Consider the following 24,795-nt stretch of genomic DNA (forward strand, 5'->3'; position numbering starts at 1 on the left):
CTGACAGGGGTGAGGTGGTATCTCATTGTGGTTTTGATTTGCATTTCCCTGATCATGAGGGATGTTGAGCATCTTTTCATGTATCTGTTGGCCATCTGTATGTCTTCTTTGGAAAAATATCTATTCAAGTCCTCTGCCCATTTTTTAATTGGATTGTTTGTTTTTTTGATACTGAGTTGTATGAGTTCTTTATACATTTTGGATATTAATTCCTTATTGAATATATCATTTGCAACTATCTTCTCCCATTCAGTAGGTTGCCTTTTCGTTTTGTTGATGGTTTCCTTAAAAAGCGTGAAAACTTTTTAGTTTGATGTAGTCCCATTTGTTTATTTTTGCTTTTGTTGCCTTTGCCTGAGGAGACAGATCCACAAAAATATTGCTAAGACCAATGTGCCTATGTTTTCTTCTAGGAGTTTTATGGTTTCAGATCTTACATTTAAGTCTTTAATCCATTGTGAATTTATTTTTATATATGGTGTAAGAAAGTGGTCCAGTTTCATTTTTTTACATGTGGCTGTCCAGTTTTCCCAACACCATTTATTGAAGAGACTGTCTTCCTCATTGTATGTTCGTGTCTCCTTTGTTGTAGATTAATTGACCATGTAAGTGTGGGTTTATTTCTGGGCTCTTTAGTCTGTTCCATTGATCTATGTGTCTGTTTTTGTGCCAGTACCATAGAGTATTGATTACTAAAGCTTTGTAGTATAGTTTGAAATCAGGGAGTGTGATACTTCCAGGTTTTTTCTTCTTGCTCAAGATTACTTTGGCTATTCGGGGTCTTTTGTGGTTTCATACAAATTTTAAGATTATTTGTTCTAGTTCTGTGAAACATGCCATTGGAGTTTTGATAGGGATTGCATTGAAATTGTAGATTGCTTTGGGTAGTATGGCCACTTTAACAATGTTAATTCTTCTAATCCATGAGCATGGTATATCTTTCTATTTATTTGTGTCATCTTCAGTTTCTTTCATCAATATCTTGTAGTTGTCAGAGTACAGGTCTTTTACTTCCTTGGTTAAATTTATTCCTAGGTATTTTATTCTTTTTGATGCAATTGTAAATGGCATTGTTTTCTTAATTTCTCTTTCTGATTGTTCGTTATTAGTGTATAGAATTGCAACAGATTTCTGTATATGGATTTTGTATCCTGCAACTTTACTGAATTCATTTATTGATTCCAATATTTTTTTGGTACAGTCTTTAGGATTTTCTATATATAGCATTGTGTCATGCAAATAGTGACAGTTTTACTTCTTTCTTTCCAATTTGGATGTCTTTTATTTCTTTTTCTTGTCTGATTGCTGTGGCTAAGACTTCCAATATTATGTTTAAATGTGGTGAGAATGGGATCCTTGTCTTGTTCCTGATCTTAAAGGAAATGCTTTCAGCTTTTCACCATTGAGTATGTTAGCTGTGGGTTTGTCATATATGGCCTTTATTATTTTGAGGTACTTCCCTTATATACTCATTCTATTGAGAATTCTTATCATAAATGAATGTCGAATCTTGTTAAATGCTTTTTCTGCATCTATCGAGATGATCATGATTGTTAGCTTTCATTTTGTTAAGGTGGTGTATCCTGTTGATTGATTTGCAGATGTTGAACCATCCTTGCATCCCTGGAATAAATCCCACTTGATCATGATGTTTGGTCCTTTTAATATATTGTTGTATTTGCTTCCCTAATATTTTGTTGAGGATTTTTGGATCTATGTTCATTAGGGATATTGGCCTATAATTTTCTTTCTTTGTGTCTTTGTCTGGTTTTGGTATCAGACAGAATGAGTTTGGAATCATTCCTTCCTCTTCAATTTTTTGGAAGTTTGAGAAGGATAGGTATTAACTCTTCTTTAAATGTTTGGTAGAATTCACCTGTGAAGCCATCTGGTCCTGGACTTTTGTTTGTTGGGAGGTTTTTCATTACTGATTCAATTTCATTACTAGTAATTGGTCTGTTCAGATTTTCTATTTCTTCCTTATTCAATCTTGGAAGAATGTGTGCTTCTAGGAATTTACTCATTTCTTCTGGATTCTCTAATTTGTTGGTGTATAATTGTTTGTAGTAATCTCTTATGATCCTTCGTATTTCTGTGGTTTCGATTGTAACATCTCCTCTGTTTCTGATTTTCTTTGTTTGGGCGCTCTCTTTTTCTTAATGAGTCTGGCTAAAGGTTTGTCAATTTTGTTTCTCTTTTCAAAGAACCAGCTCTTAGTTTCATTGACTTTTTTTCTATTTTTTTAGTCTCTATTTCATTTATTTTCACTTTGATCTTTATTTTCTTCCTTCTGCTAACTTTGGTCTTTGTTTGTTCTTCTTTTTCTCATACTTTTAGGTGTAAGGTTAAATTGTTTATTTGAGATTTTTCTTGTTTCCTGAGATGGGCCTGTATCACTATGGACTTCCCCCTGAGAACTGTTTTTGCTGCATCCCATACATTTTGGAGTATTGTGTCTCCATTTTCATCTGTCTCAAGTTATTTTTTGATATTCTCTTTGATTTCTTTGTTGACCCATTGGTTGTTTAGTAGCATATTGTTTAGTCTCCATGTGTTTGTGTTTTTTCCAGTTTTCTTCTTGTAATTTATTTCTAGTTTTATACTGTTCTGGTTGGAAAAGATACTTGATATGATTTCAGTCTTCTCAAATTTATTGAGACTTGTTTTGTGGCCTATTATGTGATCTGTCCTGGAGAATGTTCCGTGGGCACTGGAAAAGAATGTGTATTCTGCAGTTTTCTGATGGAATGTTCTGTATATGTCTATTAAGTCCATCTGGTCTAAGGTGTCATTTACAGCCAATGTTTCCTTGTTTTTTTCTGTCTGGATGATCTATCCATTGATATAAGTGGGGTTAAAGTCCCTACTATTATTTTTTACTGTCAATTTCTCAGTTTATGTCTGTTATTATTTGCTTTATGTATTTAGGTGCTCTTATGTTGGGTGCATAGATATGTATAGGTGTTATGTTCTCTTATTAGATTGTCCTCTGTATCACTATGTAACGTCCTTCTTTGTCTTTTGTTACAGCCTTTGTTTTGGAGTTTATTTTGTCTAATATAAATATTGCTATTTTCTTTTCATTTCCATTTGCATGGAGTGTCTTTTTCCATCCCCTCACTTTCAGTCTGTGTGTCTTTAGGTCTGAAGTGAGTGTCTTGTAGGCAGCGCACAGAGGAGTCTTTATTTTATCCATTCAGCCACCTAAATATTTTGATTGCAGCGTTTAGTCCTTTTACATTTAAAGTAATTATTGATAGTATGTACTTACTGCCACGTTGTTAATTGTCTTCTGGATGTTTCTGTAGTTCTTCTCTGTTCCTTTCTTCTCTTGCTCTCTTCCCTTGTGATTTGATGACTTCATTTAGTGTTACGTTTGGGTTCCTTTCTCTTTATTTGTTGTGTATCTATTATGGGTTTTTGGTTTGTGGTTACCATGAGGTTCATATACAGCATCCTATGTGTATAGTAGTCCATTTTAAGTAGATGGTTGCTTGAGTTTGAGCGCATTCTAAAAGCACTAAGTTTTTATTCCATTCCCCCCTGCACTTTATGTTTTTGACGTTATATTTTACATTTTTTTATTTTGTGTATTTTTTAACTAATTATTATAGATTTAGATGATTTTACTACTTTTGTCTTTGAACCTTCAAGCTAGCTATATAGATGGTAGATCTACTACCTTTACAATATGTTTGCCATTACCAGTGAGATTTTCTTTTTTGCTGAGAAAGATTTGCCCTGAGCTAACATCTGCTGCCAGTCTTCCTCTTTTTTTTGTACGCGAGCCACCAAAGCATGGCCACTCACAGACGAGTGGTGTAGGTCTGTGCCGAAGAACCGAACTGAGGCCGCCAAAGCGGAGTGCGCTTCACCACTAGGCCACTGGGGCTGGCCCGAGTGAGATTTTTTTTTGTTTCATAATTTTCTTCTTTCTAGTTATGGCCTTTCTTTTCCATGTAAAGAAGTCCCTTTAGGGCCGGCCCCGTGGCTTAGCGGTTAAGTGTGCGTGCTCTGCTACTGGTGGCCCAGGTTCGAATCCTGGGTGCGCACCGACGCACCGCTTCTCCGGCCATGCTGAGGCCGCATCCCACATACAGCAACTAGAAGAATGTGCAACAATGAGATACAACTATCTACTGGGGCTTTGGGGAAAAAAAAAGGAGGAGGATTGGCAATAGATGTTAGCTCAGAGCTGGTCTTCCTCAGCAAAAACGAGGAGGATTAGCATGGATGTTAGCTCAGGGCTGATCTTCTTCTTCTTCAAAAACAAAAGGTTAAAAAAAAAAAAAAGAAGTCCCTTTAATGTTTCTTATAAGACCAGTTTAGTGGTGATGAACTCCTTTAGCTTTTGCTTGTCTGGGAAACTCTCTCTCTCCTTCAATTCTGAATGATAACTTTGCTGAGTGGAGTATTCTTGGTTGTAAGCTTTTTTCTTTCAGGAGTTTGAGTATATCATGCCACTCCCTTCTCTCTTGTAAAGTTTCTACTGAAAAATCAGCTGATAGTCTTATGGGGGTTCCCTTGTATATAACTAGTTTTTTTTCTCTTGCTGCTTTTAAGATTCTCTCTTTATCTTTAACTTTCATAATTTTAATTGTAATATGTCTTAGTGTGGGTCTCTTTTGGTTCATCTTGTTTGGGACTCTCTGTACTTCCCTGACTTGGATGTCTGTTTCCTTCACCTCGTTGGGGAAGTTTTCAGCTATTATATCCTCAAATAGGTTTTCTGCCCCTTTCTCTCTCTTTTTTCCTTCTGGGATTCTCCTTCTGGGACCCCTATAATGTGAAAGTTAGTATGCTTAATGCTGTCCCAGAGGTCACTTAAGCTATCCTCAATTTTTTAAAATTCTCTTTTCTTTTTGCTGTTCTGATGGTGATTTCTACTATTCTGTCTTTCAGATTGCTGATCCTTTCTTGTGCATCATCTAATCTGCTGTTGATTCCCTCTAGGGTATTTTTCATTAGAGTTATTATATTCCTCAGCTCGGAACGGTTCCGTGTTTTGTTGTGGATATAATTTTTTTTAAAAAGCCTGTCAATTACATGATCTACACCCCACGGGGTCACGTGTGCGTTGGGCCCAGTCCCTGGTGCCTGACACCCCGTGGGGCTCGTGTGTGTGGGCCCAGTTCCTGGTGCCTGACAATCCGTGGGGCTCGTGCGTGTGGGCGCAGTCCACGGTGCCTGACACCCCGTGGGGCTTGTGCGTGTGGGCCCAGTCCCTGGTGCCTGACACCCCGTGGGGCTCGTGCGTGTGGGCCCAGTCCACGGTGCCTGACACCTCGTGGGGCTCGTGCGTGTGGGCCCAGTCCATGGTGCCTGACATCCCGTGGGGCTCCTGTGTGTGGGGCCCAGTCCCTGGTGCCTGACAGTCTGCAAATCTTGGATCAACTCTGACAAGAACAAGTCTGACAAGTCGATTTTGCTGCCGTCTTTAAAGTCCCATCTTCCACAAACACAGGGGCTTGGTTTGCTGTCTGTAACATGATTCACGTGTCTCCTTTGTAAGGAAGGCTCGCGTGTGTTTTAAGCACGAACAAGTGGGCACTCTTAAGCTGTGGGGTGCTGAGGCTGTGGCACACGTGTCTGCCTGAGGAGCATTTTCAAGGCCCCTGACAGCCCTCAGCCCAAGTTTGCTTCTGGTGGGATCTGCCGATGCCGTCTCCGGAAGAGGCGGTAAAGCTCTCCAAGTGCTCTGTTGCTCCCCTGCTTTCCCCTCCTTGCAGGGAGGTTGAAGCCACGCATCTGGTTTGGGCCAACAGACAGTGAGAAGAGGGATGAGTGTTTCTTTCAATTGGAGGCGATTAAGGGGAGGCATGAGCTCCTTGCCCTCTCCTGCCACGCCGCACACATCCTAGAAACCAGGATGGAGGTGTCTGCATCTCTAAGAAAGCACGGGGAGGAAAAGGTGCCTCGGGGAATTGCTTGTCCTTGTTGGACTTTAAGTGAACAAAGAAATTAACTGCTGTCATGTTAAGCCATTGAGATTTGGGGGTTATACTTTGTTAGAATCATCCAGTTTAACTTGACTAATTAACTGCCTGACCAGAAGACCATTACGTGGGAGCCTGACAGCCTGGGGGTGTGGTTTGGACTCTTCGTGCCTCCTCTAATCTCTGGTTTCCTGTAGCCCAGCCCATCAGGAGATATTCTGGCTACTAAAGGTTTGCTGAGGAAATTGGATATTTTTGATTAAAATGAAGTTTTATGTACTAGTTTCAGTTATCAATGTGATCTTCTTACCCTGAGGCAGAATTGACTATCAGAAAAGTGAGAAATTTAACGTTTGCGGAGGTTGCAGAGAAATGGAGAAGATGATTAAATTGAGGCCACATGACTAAACCATGGCCAAGGCTTCTCTTGCCTGTAAAAATGGCCAATCTGTTTCTATTTTCAGTAGAAATCTGGGACATTACGGAGAGACTCTTGCCTATCCTCACTTCTCCTCCTTTTGTGGTAACAAGGATTTGCTTTAGTCGTTTGCATCTTCCCCCATGGAATGAGGACGTGTCCCTCCCTGGGGATTCAGGCCACACGCGGACATTCACTCTCTCTCCTCCACCATCCCTCACAGCACTCCATCGGTTCCCTGCATCCGTCTGTGATGATCCTGACTGTTGTCTCGTTTCCCTGACTGAAGTGAGCTCCTGGAGAGTAAACTCTTTCTTCGCTTGTGTGCACATGGCGGGCACCCTGTTAATATTTACTGCCCCAATGTGGAATCCAGTTCCAGCCCTGGGCATGCCTTTCTTTGCTCTTTTTAAAGTCATACAGGACTTTATAAAGGAGGAAAAAGCGACATCCCCAAGCCGAGAGCCATTTTTAACCATTCATTTACTGATTTAATGACACATAAAAAACATGAACAAAATGGTCCTAGTATTTGTTTCCTTCAATGATGAGTAGATGTTCCATTCACAGTTAGAATTAGTTTGACCATAAGCACTTTGAAGCAAGTCCTGGAGAACAAATTCTTAACAACCACCACGTATATGTGTATATATTTAGTGCTTCTTAGGTGCTAGGCGTTGTTCTAAACTCTTTATTTGAATGCTTTTATTTAATCTTCACGACATCTCTACGGTATAAGTACTATTGTTTTCTAATTTCTTAGACTGGGAAATTTGCACTAAGAGGTTAAGTCATTTGCTTAGGGTCACATAGGATACACGCCTGGGTGGTCAGTCTCTGGGTCTGTGCTCTGCACCAGGAAAGCTCATGGATGCAGGGTCCGTCTCAAATATTCTCAGAACTGAGGTGGTTCTTAGATATCTTCTTAAAACATCACTGCCAAAGCACTGTCACGTCTCTCCTCGAACACTTTCAATGACAAACAACTCACTACCTTGTAAAGTAGACCACCCCATCTTCAGACAAAGTTCAGATTTTTGAAAAGCTTTTCCTAATATTGAACTAAAACCTTTACTCTCCACATTCCTATTTCCCGGCCTCCGTCTTCTGAATGTATTCCATGTTCTGCAAAGTTTGTCTTTCTACGCAAAGCTCTTCTTGAATTAAACCTCTCAAGTGAATCATGACATCCTGTCCACCCGTTTCAGTTCTCGCCTTTGGCTTTGGGAATAATATCTGAATATATTTCTTTTATTTGCTAATATGATGCCTTAGGCTCCTTTAGGTTTCAAGAAGCAGAGACAAACTCAAGCTCAGGAATAGGGATTTGCAGCAGCTACTGGGGGAAATAAGGCCACACCGAGGCCACAGCGGCAGCCCTGGGGCCCCGAGGAATGTCAGCAGGTGTCCCCTCGGGAGCGGCCTGCCGTCCCTCTCTGCTGCCCGTCCCTGCGGGGACTCAGCGAGGCTCTGACTTTGCACCTGCTGATCTTGCCTTCTGGTGGCCTGGTACCCTCCTGTTTGACTCCTGGCTTCTACTGCTCCAGGGCTGCTGCTTCCTGCTCCTTCTCTGTGCATGTTTTCAGGTTCACATTAAGACATCTAGAAGAGAAAATGTATAGCCTGCTTTCCCCCCAACCCCTAATTTCAAAGTAAAAGCCATACAAAGTTTTAAGGTAAATATGAATAAGTCTAGAAAAAGTTCTGATTTTTTTCCCCTGTGATGATGACTTTAACGCTTTACAAAATAAAACAAATATCTATTCTTTCTAAAATATTTTTTTGGGCACTCTGGTGATGAGATATGGACTTTGTTTGCCTGTTTGGTAAGCAGAATATTTTTATTCCCTCTACCAACTGCTAATTCTTTATTTTAATGCTGGTCTCTCAAACGGTCTAAGCCACGGGATCTGATCAGCTCAGTCAGGTCACGATCGTACCTGTTTGGCAGGGTCCCAGAGCCAGGCTGCCCTTCAGTCAGGCGTGCCTTCTCAGTCCAATCAGCTGTAACCAGGGTTGCCGGGTTGGTACCGAATAGCTAACTGGGTGGGTGTGCTGGAATCTCAGCTAACTGGGTGGCTGTTCATACATGTATCTACACAAACCACTGGAGGGCTTGCTTCCTGCCACGTACTGCAGCACCGTTAGTTCCTTCAGTTTGAGATGCGATAGACTCAGCCAAGTCCAAACTAACTCATGTCGCCAACCTCTCCGAGGGACACCGGTCTTCACAGACCAGGGCTGTAGTGAGCTGTGTGGCCCTGGCCAGACCCCTCAAGGGTCTGCAGGTGGCGAGGGAGTGGGAGAAGCCCCCTGGCTCTCCACCCACGGGAGACCTGCATCCTCCTCTCGGCTTGGCTTGAGTGTGGGGAGCCTGCCAGCTGGGAGCCTCTGGAGGGTGCTGGCTTTTCTATGACTTATGTGGGTTAAGGATTTCAATGATATCAGTTTAGATGCATGTTTTTGCTCTAATCTTGTCATTGTTCTTCCAAGGAGGTGAGATTTGTGTGTTGATATAGTTCATGAATTCTCTATGTGAAAACAGACCTGGAAACACAGGCAGACCCTGGAGAGCATCTGCTGGACCCTAACCACCCTGGTGCTCTCTCACGCTTCTCTGGAGGGTCCCTGTGGCCACAGTGGAGCTGCCCGGATGCTTCTGCCTGGCCCGGATCCTTCCCTCCTTGTACTGTGCCTGTGACAGCTGATGTTTGTGGCAGGGCAGCCTGTTTCCAGAGATGTAAAGAGGCTGGCAGACTGAGGAGAAAATGGGTTGTTTTTATTTCCCTGCCCTGGAGTAATTGCCTGGAAAGGCACTGTCCTGGGCGTTTTCCTGTCAGCAGCAGGTGTCATGGCTCGAGAAGAAGGGCAGCCTCTCCTGTCTCCCCCCACCCTTCTCCCAGGAAAACCCGAGGCTTTAAAATTAAATCAAGCATTACTCTTTTTTATGCTGAAAATGCTCTTGAGTCAGTGAATCCTACCAGACCGCAGGGGAGCCGTGTGGGGGTACAGCACGGCTGCATCTGATGGAGACAGCACCACGGGAGGGCCTTCTCTCTTCTCCACGCACGTCTCCAACTCAGGTTTTCCTCACTTTCCTGAAATTGGCTTTTGTGTTTGGTCGGACTCCCTGCCCAGGGCTGACTCAGAGATGTCATTAGGCCTCTTGGACATCTGGACCTCATTTATGGGACACGTCCCAGGCCCCTGGTGTTCAGCCAGGTTATTCAGGTCTGTGGCTTGTATCCTGTGATACCTCGGGCCATGGAGACACCTGATCTGGGGCCTGGGGAGCCTTCAGAAGCTATCGGTCTACAGAGCCCCTGAGGAGGTGGGGGGTTGGGAGGGAATGCAGAGGAAAAGCGAGAATCTGCCAGAAATTAAATGCAGACAGTTTGCCCCGTGGAGTAACCAGGGATCTTTGGAGCTGGGTGGGGCTCAGCTCTGCCGCCGTTCCCGGAGGATCTGAACTAAATGGAGAGTCTCTTTCAGCTTCTCTCTGTCTTGTTGAGTTCAGAAGGCCCCGCTTTCCCTCAGCACCCACTGGACATCTGTCCGTCCACTTGCCCACATCCCACCCAACAAACAGAGACAGATCTTCTACCACACGCCGATGCTGCGCCACACACTGGATGAAAACACGGAACAGAACGCGGGGCTGTTACCCGGTGCAGCTCCCACCTACGGGGACCTCTAGACTCCTCTCGGAGCTTTTAGAGGTTCAGCACTCTGGTTCCACCCCAGACCATCAAGTCTGAGCCTCCAGGTGTGAGGCCCTTGTTTTACAGGCTCCCAGGGGATCCTGATGTTCACGGGGGTTTGAGAACCACCTGGGGGCAGGCGGTCACAGTCAGGCGGTGACAGAAAAGTCACTAGGTAAGTTGCAAGTGGTATTTGAACCCCTGAACAAGTTCTCTGGAAGCTCACTGCATCCTGGAGGAGAGGGCAAGGTACCAGAGGAGGTGACGTGGGAGAAGGTGCTGGAAGGGTGAGTAGTTTCTGAGCAGGATATTGGCGCGAGGAGAGTCTAGCCGCCAGGAGCAGCACTCCCACAAGCGTGGAGGTGTTTGGGGAATGGTGGGGTGTGCAGTGCGAGGGCGGATGGGGTGCCCCTGGGATGCACAGGCAAGGAGCCTGGGATTGGGGCCACGAAAATAGCACGTGTTTCAAGGGAAATTCGATGGCTTGACTATTGGGTTTCTATAAGATGCCCCCCGGGGACGTTCAAGAGAAAATGTGAAATGCATTTGAAATCCAGGAAAGCAGTCTGACTGAAGACATAATTTTGGGAACCAAAGCATACGACCAGACAGGAAGTGCCAGGCATCTGGGCCAGAACCTCTGGGAGAAGCTGCGAGAGCTGTAGGGTGGGCTCAGGCTGAAGACCAGACCCCGAGGGAGCCCTGGGAACCCCAGGCCTCTAAAGATCGACAGGGGGCCTGGGACTCTCTTTGGACACAGCTTTCTAGAGGAATCCTCCTGTCCTGGCAGAGTCCTCTTGAGGGTGATTCTGCAGGGGGTGCAAGTTGCAGGGTGAGGTACTGTGTAAATGTGAGGCCCTCTGCTGGCCAGGGCCACGAACGTGGCTATTGGCTGAGTGTCTCTCCCAGCCGTTCTTACAGGAAAGAGCTGGTGCCGGGCACTGTGTCTGCTCACTCGTTTATTCACTTGGCAAATGCTTACTGAGCATCTGCTGTGGGCCGGGCCGTGGGCTTGGCTTGGTGGATATGAGGTCGAGTAAGACACAGCTCCCGGGTATGTCTGCTTCTGCTGTTGATGCTATTTTTAAAGCTCCGTGTCCCTTCCTTTATTTTTCTTTCTCTCTGAGCAGAGCAGGGTAAATATCCCGCTGTTGCTTACTGAAAAATGTGCCATGGGTTGAATAAGCTCCAACGAGCAGAGAAGATCAGAAGAACGCATTTTCACTTGCTCTGTTCTTCAACCAAGGGTTTTAATATTGTATTTAGGGTGTAAGCCATTCCCCAGGAGAGCGCCACGGGAGAGCAATTGGTTGAATAAAGTCCTTAGTTCTCAATTACCTTTCTGGATAACAAAAGCTTTTGGTGAATAATGATAATAATAATAATAAAGATGCACTGGAAGATGTCTTGTGTTAAAGGAGAAAAAAGAAATCTCAGACTTTTTTATGCTGTGTCCAGTCTCTGCACAAAAACCTGTCAGCTTCCTGCTGTTTCAGTCAGTTTCTCAGTGGGGAAGAGAGAAAGGCTGATGGCTCAGGAGAAACAAGTTCAAAGCAGGTAACACAATTGCTGAAAACATTCCTCAGAAGGAGAGCTTTTTAGTTGCAGCTAAACATGTGGAAATAAACGGCAAATGGAAGTGTGGGTGCATGTGTGGGCTGCAGGTGAAGGTTTTGGGAAGTGCAGCCCCAGAGAGGGTTGTGGGGCTGCTGTTCTGCAGAATTACAGGGAACTGTGAGCAGCCAGGTTGACTGTACGTGTGCAGTGCAGCGTGCCGTCCTCTCAGGAGAGTGTGCTGCCCGCGTCAGCGCTCACACGGCGCCTTGGGGTCAGCCAGGGTCTGCTGAGCGGGCAGACCTGCCTCCTGGCCCCAGCTCTGTTGCTACCCAGTACCCATGGCAGGTCTCAAAGAATATTGGTTGAATGAATAATTTGTGTGCATTTTATTAATATTAACAAATGCTCCAAGGCAGTGATAGTACGGCAGTGTGACCATTCTCCCAGAGTTCAGGCTATTACCATAGAACCCGGGAGGAACTCAATTGAATTATTCTTCCGCATTTCCATGTCTACATGTTTTTAAAGGGGAGGGGGCTATTTAAGTAGTAAGAGCCAACCCTTGACCCTCATCGCCATTAGGGTGATCACCTCTGGGACTTTGCCAGGGGCCCTTCACTGAAGGAGGAGCACGGAGGGAGTGTGCCACCCCCCAGTGCCTGAACACCGGGGCACAGGCAGCTGTCTGGTTTGACGAAGGGCCAAACTAAGATCTGAGATGTGGTGGCAGGGTGAGTGGCAGGAGAGACCCGGGAGGAGGCAGGAGAGGGCAGGATGTCTGTGGGGGTGTCACCTTCCCTGACTTTGCACCTCAGAAAGGGAAGGGGGCAGGAGATGTTAAAACTACACCAAGGAGAATAGGACTGTCTCCTGGCCACTGGCATCTGGAACTTCCCTGCTGCTGGGCGTCCCTTCCTGAGCCACGTCACAAACATGACCCATGGCGTTTCCCATCCACCAGTGCAGGCCACTATTTAAAAGTCTATTGAAATACATGTTTGAAATATTTACTGTACAATGATATCAATAAAAAAAGAAATTCTAAAGGAAAAACGAATCCATCATCTTATGACCCTAAGACAACAGTTTCTTCTATTTACTGGGTTCCTTCCCAGCTGGTTCCCATGCTTGTGTCCAAGGGCAGCTCCTGTTGGTCCATCTGGTCGTTTGGACCCTCTGTGGCCCAGCTGCCCTGCACTGCCGCTGTGCCCTCCTTCGCTGTTTGTCAGAAGGCCAGTGTTCTTCCCAGAGGCCAAAATGTTTATGCTGCCTCATGGTCCCCACTCTCCTTAGCTTACGGGGTCCTGGCAGCCCGCCACCTCCAGCTTCTTCCAGGCTTTCATCTGACAGCTGTTTGTTCACGTGTGGAAGTCAGTGTTTCTCCGGGTAAGTGTGGTGTGGGGAGCAGTGGCTCCTTCTTCCAGGCAGATGCCTGGGAAATTCTGTCAAATCTTCCTATACTTGGCTCTATTCGAAGGCAGTATCCATTCTACTTGATCTACAGGGCTCCACAAATCAGTCTATGATATCCTAATGTGCAAGTACCTTCTTCATTTATCCTATTTTTGGATAGTTGTATCATCACCTGATATAATGCTGAAGTAAACATTTCTAACCATGTCCTTTCCTTTGGATTATTTTTCTTAATTAATTACTCTTAATTCTTAAGGTTAAATCCCAGGAATGGAATTATGAATCAAGGAATTTAATTTATTTTGGCTTTTACCAAGACACGGTGGTAACTTGGACATGTCTATACCTCAGTGGGCAGGGACAGACTGTCATGAGGGGTGTGTTGAAGGATTTTCATCCTGTGTGTGTGGGGGGGCTGTGTGTCAGGGCAGAGAGATGACCTTCCCTCACGTGGGCCCTCTGTGTGGGACTTCTCACCGAGGTTGTGTGAAAAGAGAGGCAAGTGTGGAGTGCGTGTGCCTGAGAACAAAGCAGCTTGTGGTCACTTCAGCACGTTGAGTCCTTGTGTGTGATGTTTACAGGTCTCTGTGGACTGGCTGGACCACCTTTCTGCCCATGCTGTTGTTTTAAAGAAATCTGGGGAAAAAATGTCTCCTTCCCTCCGGATACGGCACTGAGTGGTCATTTGCTTTAACAGCCTGTTAAGTTAACTGAGGAAAGCTAGGGGAGAAATCTCCTTGCTGGTTCCCTGTGGACCCAGCGGGCTCACCTCATGGCGCTGGTGGGTCTCGGGCCTGGAAGGTCATGGTAGCGGCAGGTGCCCGAGTTGAGTACAGCGGTGAGCAGCGGCATCCAGGAAAACCAGGGAGGAGGAGAAGCCGGCACATCCGGGAGTCCCCGCCCGGGAGGCTGGACACCTCCGTAAGAGCCTCAAGCCTGCTGACCACACGCCTCAGGTCCCTCCCTCTGCTCCCCGGAGGGAGGCGGGCGTCAGAGGCCCAGGAGGAGCATGCCTCACTTTGGAGGCACTCCACACACAAATCCACCTCCTGCCTCTGCCCACTCGCCTCATCCTCCTCCCTTAGCAGAAACAGGTGCTATGGAGGTGAAGACACGATGGAAACAGTCAGCAGATAACGTTTGTGGTCAGTATTCAGATGAGCGTCACGGGCCAATGTTTGAGGCTCAGAGGGGGAGTTTTTAATTTAGGAGCATTTTCTTGACACAGGGAAGAGAAAACGAAGTGAACAAACGAGACTTCACACCTTGTTAGTTCATCTTGTCGATCACACACTGCAGAGTCTCACTGTTTACCCATCAAATTAACGGCAGAGACCTGTCAGTCTGCTGGGGCTGCCACCACCAGGTACCACAGGTGTTCTCACAGTCCCGGAGGCTGGAAGGTAAAGAGCCGGGTGTCAGCAGGGCTGGTTCCACCCGAGGCCTCTCTCCTGGGCGCAGACGGCCACCTTCTCTGTCCCCTCATGTGGTCGTCCCTCTGTGTGCGTCTGTGTCCTCGTCTCCTGTTCTCTTTAGGACCTGCTGGATTAGGTCCTGCCCTGATGACCTTGTTTAACCTTAATCACCTCTTTAAAAGCCCCGTCTCCAAATGCAGTCACATTCTGAGGTACTGGGGTTAGTATGAACTTTGTTAGCATAAATTTTTAGGGGACACAACTCAGCCCACCTGTTTCTTCTTGAGATTTTTGAGGAACAATCTACAAGTGTGCTGATTTTCTGTGATTAAAGAGTATATTAAAAATTCTTAAGTTCCTGCTATGTATATGCCCAGAACTTGGCTAGGTCCAATTGCGGCCTCGAGTGGAGAAGCTGGAGTCCTTTTTACAGGGAAATTGAAAAGAGTTGGAAGACAGAAATAACTTTAAAAAGGTGTAAGTGAAAAGGACAGTTTTTAATAATTTGATAAAATGAATGTTATTTGTCAAAGAGGAGAGACTCATGGGGGTGGGAATTTTTGAGGCAGGTTTTGTGGAAGAGAGATTTTTAGCAAGAACCCAGATAATATGCTGTCCCTGTTCTTTCCCAAGCCCTACCGATTCCATCCCTGTGTCCACGTCTTTTGGTGGCTCAATTAGGACGAAAAGGTAGGATCTGCTGGTTCCTGTCCCTCCGCCAACGTGGGAGGAAGGCTTGGGTCTCTTTTCCTCCATTTCTTCTTCTTGTTACTTACATTGTCCTCGTCTCTCTTTCTTTCTATAAGAGAAGTAGCACAGGACCCACCACCAGAGAGCTCTTGTGCCTGCGATTATACACGTCAGTCTCTCTTGGCGGAACTAAAGGTTATCTGCACACTAAAACTTGTGGAGGGGGCAGTGGTCTGATTGAAGTAAAAATGACTATTTCTCCCTGTGTGAGAACTCCTAGACTGAACACCTAACAAGGAATCAGTTCTAAAGGCCATTCACGTGTAAGTCAGAAATAATCACTTTCTAAATGTCGGCTGCAAACATTGGCTGCACAGTCACCCCAGGATTTGGATGAGAGCGTGCACAAATGAGCAGGGACACGGCTCGGGCCCTCCAGGGAGCAGGAGTGAAGCAGACGGTGGAGGGGAGGTGTCCGCACCTAACCCACACTTGCCACTTTTGTGTTTCTAGTAGTTTCCGGGGTGTAAGGTTTATGGATCTGCCGTTCTTGGTGACAAAACATGACTTGCCTTCTTACCCAAGAAGCAGCTTCAGTGCAGAACTTGGTTCCTGGTTTGGTGCTTTTATCACAAACTAGAGTCCTTTCCCTGAAATGCAATAATTTTCCTCTTCGTTGTCTATCAAATTATTCCTACCAGCCAGGCCTCTAGCACAGATGGAAGAAAGAATGGATAGACATAATTTCTGAACGCCACACTTGAAGAGTTCTGGAAACTGACACTGGCCTCAAACTCTCTGATAAAATGCCTGAAGTTTTTTAATTCAGCAAGTATTTGTTGAAGGCCTACAATGTGTGAGGCATTGTGCTGGGTTAGAGGGATGAAAGATACATGATTCTGGATCAGAAAACTCACGGTTTGGTGGAAGAGATGCTCGAACATGTTAGTACGGCACAGTGTGGATGGCGCCGAGATGGAGACATACAGAAGGTGAAGTGGGACCCCATGTAGGACATCACCAACCTGAGGAGCTGGTGCAGACAGGTCTGTGCACAGGACAGTGATGTTTGAGCTGGGACTTGAAGGGCAAGTGGGCGTTTACCAGGCAGAGAACAGGGGAGGAGGTGACAGGCAGGTGACAACATCACGACAGCAGAGAAGCGTAAAGTGCGTGGGATCCATGTACGTTGTCACCACGAAAGACGGAAGCAACTGGAATGCAGGGCACCACGGGGGAATGCCTAGCACCTCACTCAGTCTTCGTGCTGCGGACTATTCTGTAACCGCCTAAGTGATGTTTACAAAGAGATTTAACAGGGAAGAGCTTGTGCTGTAACATTAAGAGAAAAATAAGGGAATATAATTGTCTATGTGGAGTCAGCTCATCTTTACATACGTAACAGTCTAGAAGAAAAATGTACACATTATTGCTTTTTGCTACTTTACGTTTTTTGAACTCAGCTTTTTTGTTTTAATAGAAAAATATGAAGTCAGAAAGTTAAAGAAAGTGTGGGGGTTTGTGGCAGGTTCCGGAATGAAGACTTGTGTGGCTGGAGCTGAGGCCTGGGTGGGGAGAGGAGGAGGCGGCCGCACTGCTGTGGTCGCTCACGCACCCTGCAGGCAGCAGGGACTCCAGCAACACATGGAACTTTCGTGGGGAACGCTGAGAGCCCCGTGGAAGCAGAAGACGGCCCTCCGGGGTAAGGCATGAGCTTTATCACATGTTAGTTCTTTGCCCTGAGCTGCAGGGGAGCTGGAGGGAGCTGGTCCATGAACACCATGGACCAGGTTTGCTGTGGATTCCGTGGCCTCATGATAATGCTGCCCAGCACTTTCCTCTCCTCTTTGGGATGGATTACTCTGCTTCTGCTGACCCCCAGGGGACGTGCTCGGCTTGTGTTTATATAAGTGCTTATTTCTATTTTGTTTTCCTCCCGTGCATAATTCAGTCTGCACAAGTTACATATGCACACTCCCCGCTATCACACTCTTCTGGCCAAGACCTGTCTGCTGACGGATGGGGACACAGGACATCTGGGTTTTGAGGAGGACGAAAGGGCAAAAGCTTGGGATGTTTTCCCGACTATGGAGTGCCATCGTGGGAACCCGGGGATCTGAGGGTCGGTGGGGAGACATTCAGTGTGGGGCTGGAAGTCCAAGGAGTCAAGGTGGAGGGACCCCACACACTCACACACATGCTACCCACTGCTCAGGTTCTTCTAGAAAGAAAACTGTAGCAGAGCCATATTGCTATTTGACATCAGTGTGTCAATCTGCTAGATTTTATTCAAGCCAGCGTAAAAAAATAAATAAAATCGAGGATGACCAATTCTGGCATAGATAGGAGGTGCCTTCTCTGTTTGTGCGCAGCCCTGTGTTACCTGAGGCAGGGCAGGATGCGTTCAAGTCTCGGAGGACACACGCTCTTCCTCCCTTCCTCCCCACGGAACGCAGCTGCTGTGGAGACGATTGACCAGGTTTCCTTGCTTCTGCTCTCTGTCCACAAGCTTCCCTGGGAGCATGGCCTTGCGGCGTAGCGGAGAGGGAGTCTGAACTGGTGCTGATGGTTGAAAGAGCGTGTCAGGGCTCAGTGCTCCAGCAGTGTTTCCCCGGGGGCTGGTGTGCAGCCGCGTGAGTGTGCGATTGCCAGGAGCTGGTGGAGCCCAGACTCTGCAAAGAAAAATTACCTGCCCCCCTTCACCCAATGAAATTTGTAAAAGTTTGAAGCCCAAAAGAACTTCTGTGATCATCAGATGAAAAAACTGGACTCAGAATGTTCAAGGGACTTAACCACAGTCTCAGCTGGTGAGAGCCAGAGGTGGGACAGAACTCAGTTCCCCAAGTCCCCCCAGACTGGCTCGAGGTGCCGCTGCATCGTACGTCACTGCTGTGCCGTTTTTTCTATTAGTAACACCATAGTGTCCTCACCCTTTGCTCTTTTAATCTAGTGGCACAGGTGTAGGTTTGAAACGTTTTTCGGTTTGGAGTCCGAGGAAGCTGGTGCTGCCCTTCTTTAGAGGCTGCAGCTAATGCAAACTGACGGAGCAGCGGAGCTGAGCTGTGAGAAGAGCTTTCCCCCAGACGGTTAGAACGCATAACGAAGAGGGATCTCCAGGACTGAATCCCAAACCCACACGGGTCACTCCTTGAGATATAAATGCAAACTAGCAAGATTTAAAAAAGTGAACCCACATAAATATTCGTCATTTTCCTTTTTCCATTCTGGGTCACGTGTTCAGTGTGTGTGGGCACCTATGTGTGAGTGTGTGTGAACCACGAGTGTGTGTGAGATTGAGTATGTGTGAGAGTGTATGCAGTACACGTGAGTGTGTGGGTGTGTGTGATTGTGTGTGTGAATGTGCACGCATTTAGGTGCAAGGGGAAGCCGAGACACTTGTTTCTTTGGAAGACGAGTCGACCTCCGGTAGCTCCAGCTATGACACACGCTTGTTCTCGGAGCTCCTCAGATGGGAGTTGTGTCCATGTTGACAGCACGGTTTTCAGAACCGCAGTGTCAGTAGGTGGCAGGCACGTCAGGGGAATGAGGAGAAGTTTGACAACATCGGGAAAGTGTTTGCCTTCACTGCTTAACTGCTTCAAGCTTTGCTCTAAGTACCAAGGTGCATATTAAAGACAAGATTTTACTTTCAAATATAGCAAAGGCCTTATTTATAGGAAAGATCCATTGCAGTTTTGCCTTCCTCCGCTTAAAACCTCTCATGGAATTGTCATTCCCTCCCTACGTGTCTTTAGTTGCTTCTGTGGAGAATAAACATTTGTTGCCCACTGCTCACTCCCCGCTTCCAGCTGATTTTCTCTCCGTTGTGCATCCTCAAAGCTCAAATGCGGCAGCACCAGAAAAGGACCTTGACTGGCTGAACCCTGGCCACTTCTGCCCTCCCTGTCCAGGGTCACTGCCTCCAGGCTGGAGTGTGCCCTTAGCTGGGCAATAGGAGTGCGTCTCAGGACCCCTTCCCGAAATGCTGGGACCGAGACACACTTTCTTTCAGGATGGAGCTGAGGCAGATGTAACCCGAGGAAATGCTGCATCTTGAAACCAGGATGGGAGTCGGCCTTGGGAGGAAGCTGGTCCTTCAGGAAGCAAAGTAAAGAAAGAATCCGAGTCCTTAGTGACTAATGAGCCATCAGATCTCAACAGTCATGAAGCTCACCCACTTCAGGACTTTGAGCATCCTTGGGGACAGCCCAGGCGGTCCCACTGCTGCCCTCTGCTCACCTCCTTGGCCTCCTGCCCGAAGGCACCTCCAGGTGAGATGTGGGCCTCCGTCTCTGTTCACGCAGCCTCAGACTCAAGAGGACGCAGGGCAAGTTCTCCTGGGCGCTCCCTCCCTATGCTCCACCTTGGAGAGTGAGCTGTGAGATTCTGCCGCTTGGCCACATCAGACAAGGAGAATGAGGCCAGGTCCCCTCCCTGCCGGCACTTCTAAACTCTCCAAGAGACGCTCTTTGAGTGCCGCCTCCCTTGGCTTAGGGATGGGGGCTGCCACCCTCCCCAGGCCTCTTTACTTTGATGACTTCCCTCTGGATTTCTCCTCTTTTCCTAACATAGCACAGAGGTACATGATGGCCTGGGGACGACCTGGTGTATCTTTCAGTAATTCTCACGGATGCATCCTCTTTAGGGTGTAAGGACATTATCGCTGATTGCCCTCAGCATTGACGCTTAAATAAAAAATTCTGAGACAAGCATAAAAGTTCTATTCAATGTCCTATTATATCTCAAGACTAAAGGTACACGTTAAAGACACTAATTGTGAAAATATTTTTAACTGACAAATTATAGGTGTATAATTTGTCATAAATTAACAACAAGCACACATGCATTAAAATCGCACTGGGTGGCTCAACAATAACCGGACTGCTGGTCAAACGTGGCATGTGGACCAAAGTTGACCACCTCTGGGAAAGTGCTGTGCAAATATTAGATGTTATGAAGACGGAAATGACGAATGCGGTTTCAGCCTTTTCTGAACAATGCTCTAAAATAATAACTGTATTTCAGTGGTCTGAAAATGGGCACGTCATCCCATCCTCCTAGCTCAGCCAACTTCTCCTGGGGCCTTTGCTGGAAGGCAGACTCGCCGTGACGAGGTGGTGGGCTGTGACTCCTGGAGCTGTGGTCCACTGTGCTCCCAGCTTCGCAGAGGGCGGCAGGGGTCGGGTGTTTGTTCACTTGTGTGTCATTATCCTTGAACTGGGGGTGATGGAGGGTGGAGGGGAAGGATGAGAAATAAGTGACTCAGGACCAGATAGGAACTTACCAAACGAGGGAACAACCTGGGTACATTCAAATCCATTTATTTTTATGAAATGACTTTAAATTTGAGTCTGATTCATTCATTTCCAGTCCAGTGAACCTGATGCAACGGAAGTGATTTCTGTAAACATCTCTCAGGCCAAGAGGCTCTTGTTCAGGCCTCGTGAGGAATCAGCCGAGCGACGCTCTGAGAAGATTTGCCCGAATCAATTTACGTGACAACATTAGAATAATTGCTTGTGCGATATGCAGAGAAAGACACTGGAGGCTGCGGTTCCAGATGAGGGCTTTCTGCAGAACGTGAGCATCCAGACCGTCACCGGGTGGCTCCTGGTCCTTCTGCTCCTGAGGCCCTTCCCTGCCCCTGGAATCTGTCCGGTTGGTGGCAGAAGCGGTTTTCCTGAATGCGCTTGCTTTCTTGTCTTTAAGTGGAGAAGAGGGAGGAGGCTGCTTCTGGCTTTTGCTCGTCTCTCCCCTCCTCCTCGCTCTCACTTTTGTAATGGGTGCACAAGCATGTGCGGGCACACACGTGCACACACACACGCACTCAAGCGTCACAGACTCCCAGGCTCCCCCTTCACCTCCACTCTGGTGTCGGGACGGTCCTCTTGGGCAGTCCCTGCCACGGCCTGGGGAAGGGGGAGAGAGAGAGAAACACCTTCTCCTCCCAGCCAAGCTCCCCGGTGCTTTGGGACAGGGAGGGAGAGCAGAGGGCAAAGACATCTCTCCTCCCTGGGCAGGTGGCCGTCCTCTCCCGTGTTGCTTCTCCGGCTGATACAGGTGCCCCGAGCCCTCCCCTTGGCCGACGAGGTCCAGGGCTCCCTCTCCTGAGGGCCCTGCTGCAGGTCCCACCTGGAGCCCTGCCCCACCCTGGACAGCCGGCTCCTGCTGGGCCTCCTGCACACCCGCCCCAGCCTCTCTGAAGACGCCCCACGGCATCCTGTGCTGGGTTCCCTATCGGCGGGTGGACGTCAGGTGAGGAGTTGGCCAGACGGCAGGAGCTCAGCTGCCGTCTGAGACGACTAGGCCGTCCACAGGGACACCTGCACCTTTGCCGTGGCCGTTGGCCATCGCAGGAGCGTGGGCCACGCCACTGCCGTCCCCTCACCAGCCCGGCCCTCGTCCTCTGCTGGGGGCGGATCAGCAAGTCTGGACTAAGCAGGCATGGGCAGGGGCGGACCGCCCACCCCTCTTTCTTGCCGGCGACCCACCTTAGTGAGATCTCGTGGGCCCCTTGCTTGACGTGGGGGAGTGAGCGCTGCCTGTCCCCACAGGGCAGGCCCAGCCTCTGCCCCTGGACGCTGCCCTCCCTGAATGACAGACCCCCTTCCTGTCGTCTGATCTGGTGGGGTGGGCTGCCCCCTAGGTCGGTGGGTTCTCCGTGAGCCTCAGGCCCGGGTTCCAGCTGCAGCAGATGTCGGCTCTCTGAGCCCAGAAGGCGCTTCAGGCCTTTGTTCTTGGCTTCAGGCCTTTGCCCCAGTTCTGGGGACACAGGGAAAATCCTGCTCGACTGTCAGCATCTCCGCCACGTTGCTTAAATGACACCGGTGGTTCTGGGCGGGGGTGCACGTAGTCCAGAGGAATAGAGTTTAGTTCATGAGCAAATGAGTTTAGAGTTCTCTAAACTCTCTGCTACTGTATAAACAGCTAAATTTTTCTTTAAGAAGTTGTTTTTGTGTTTTTAATCCTGAAGAGAAATTTCCAGAAAATAAGATTTTCAGCACGAGTGTAACTAGTTTGCTGCAAATAGTAAACTGGTAACTCAACATTTGTTTGATCGTTTTAATTAGTTACTCAAAAGCTATGTAGCTGGGGAAACTAAGACTTGCCTAGGGTCGTCCAGCTGGATCCGTCGGTGGCCAGCGAGGGCCAGACTCCGAGGCTCCCTCTCTGGGGCTCACGGGTCCCCTGCTGCACAAACCTCCTGACCCCCAACCCCGAACCTGGTGGTTTAACACGTGGTAAATGTACCCAGACTGCGTGTGAGAGTAAGACTCCCACGTCAAGTGCCAGGCACCAGGCGGTGTTCTTTAAAGTTTATGTCATGGTGGGTTATTTATTTTGGTGCAAGGGTCTACCAATTGTCAAAATACTCCTTTTGCAATGACACAAAATTCCTGCAACGATGAATGAACGGATGAAGTGTTGGATCCATGGATGTCAACATAAAATATCGCTGCTTTTAGCAGTGGTCAAAAAGCAAAGAACCGTCCCTACTCACAGACAGAGGGGAGATTGTTTCCAGTTCTCTGCGCACAAGGGCTTTAACTGCAGGTCACTTTATGTGTGTATGTTATTGGGGCAGATACCAGCTGGTATGTTTAAAACAAAAAACAAAACAAAACAGTTTTTTTTAGTGTTTTAATATGTGGCTTCCTTAACTTTTAGCAGACATATAAATAAATTCTTTTTGGATTATGAGGAGATAATAGTCAAAAAGATTGATTGGAGGAAATAATTTTCCTAATTGCATCTTTATGGTGTATAAGCAATAATTTTGTTAGACTTTTTCTCCAAAAAGAGAAAGATGGTAGTGGTCTATGCGTTTACCAGACATGCCAGAGATCCAGAGATGGCTGGATTCTTGTGGCTCTACTTTCCCAAATCTCCAAAATGAAGCATAAATGGAATCAGGGGGTCTCGTGGTTGTGGAGATAAGACTGTTGGTCTTGAAGTAGAAGCAGCTGGAGGACTGGTGAGGAAGAGGACCTAGACAGAGTCGCGGAGGCCAGTCCTTTAGGGGCGGTGTGACTGTGTGGGCTTCAAAACCGCACAAGCCACGCTTTAATGCCCTCTTTGTGAGGCCCCTGAATAGTTCCTCCTTGGAGAGCCTGGCCATGTGGATGGGTGGCCAGGGCTTACTTTCAGGATGACTTTCTTCCCTTTGCTTGGTTGATACTCAAGAGACCCTGTTGTGGACCCACCATTTTATCCGGTGTGTGTGTGTGTGCGCACGTGCGCGCGTGTGTCAGTGTGTGCGTCCTCTCCAGGAAGACTGGAGTGCTGCCTTCCATGGGCAGGGCCTGGTCTTTCACAAGAGACCGTCTTAGTGGGCTCTGGCCGCCGTGGTGAAGCACCGAAGGCCGGTGGCTGAAACAGCAGACATGTCTTTCACACAGTCTAGAGGCTGGAAGTCTGCGGTGGACTGGATGTATGTGTCACCCCAAAATTCACAAGTTGAAACGCTAATCCCATTGTGATGGCATTAGGAGGTGGGGCCTTGGGAGGGAGTTAGGTCATGAGGGTGGAGCCTCGTGAACGGGATTAGTGACCAGGGAGCTAGCTCCTTCTCTCCCCACCATGCGAGGACACAACGAGAAGTCAGCAGTCTGCCACCAACTTGGAAGTGGGTTGTCACCCAACCACGCTGGCACCCTGATCCTGGCTGTTCCAGCCTGCAGAGCTGTGAGAAATAAATGTCCCTTGTTTATAAGCCACCCCGTCTACGGTACTTTGTTATAACAGCAGCCCACGCTGACTAAGATGAAGTTGGGGATCAGGGGGCTGCATGTTCTGTCCCTGGTGAGAGCTCTCCTTCTGGCTGGAGACAGACGCCCTCCCTCTGTGTCCTGACACAGCCCTTCGTGTGTGTGTGTGTGTGTGTGTGCGCACACACGTCTGTGTGTGCTGAGAGAGAGAGCTCTCTGCTGCCTCTTCCTCTTCTTAAGGGCACCAGTCCTGTTGGATTAGCTCCACTCTCTCAGCCTAATTTAACCTGGATTACCTCCCTGAAGGGCCCATCTGCAAACACAGTTGCACACAGGGATAGGGCTTCTGTCTGTGAGTTTGGGGTGGGACACAATTCAGTCCAGAACAAGACCATGTGGAGCCCCCTGTGAACTGCTCTCTGACCCCCCTGAGGACTCCAGCCCTGATGTCCCCATAGCTCACCTGACTCACTCATCCCGGGATTCGCCTCCTGGGTTTTCACAACAGGCTCCATCGACGAGTCAGCTTTAGCCCCCACCTGCCTCCTCCCTGCAAATGTTGCTTCCCTGTGGCCTCTGCTCTCCCTCCCAGCTCCTGCCCTGTGTCGGAGCTGCCGGCCTGGGCATCTTGCTGCAGAAGGGGGTGCATTGATCTATGTCAGTCATTTCTGCGTCTACCACATACAAGACAGGTTGTCAGGATCTGTGTCAGAGACCCAATCCTGGAAGAAAACTCAAGCTTGAAGTCCCCAGGGCCCAGGAATTTAGATCTTGCCGTTCAACAAATATTATTGTGTGAGGTGCTGTGCTGGGGCCGAGAATGATGCATCTCTACTCTCACAAGGTGTAGGTCCCTTCTAACCCACAATCTAGTAAGAGCACCCCAGAGTGTTTTTTTAAAAGATAGAATGTGACAGCAGAATGTGTGTGAACAAATCTTAGCGCTTTGGAAACTCC

The 24,795-nt window shown here is 47.6% G+C and overlaps 1 pseudogene; it reads left to right on the forward strand.

The window, feature by feature from the left end:
- LOC147916944 (tRNA-uridine aminocarboxypropyltransferase 1-like) overlaps positions 1 to 21,568 on the forward strand; it is a 36,813-nt pseudogene extending 15,245 nt beyond the window's left edge.
- Positions 21,569 to 24,795: the final 3,227 nt, after the last annotated feature.

The sequence above is a fragment of the Ceratotherium simum genome, chromosome 5 (genome assembly GCF_057802395.1).
Source record: "Ceratotherium simum simum isolate JZ-2026a chromosome 5, ASM5780239v1, whole genome shotgun sequence".
NCBI classification, from domain to species: Eukaryota; Metazoa; Chordata; class Mammalia; order Perissodactyla; family Rhinocerotidae; genus Ceratotherium; species Ceratotherium simum.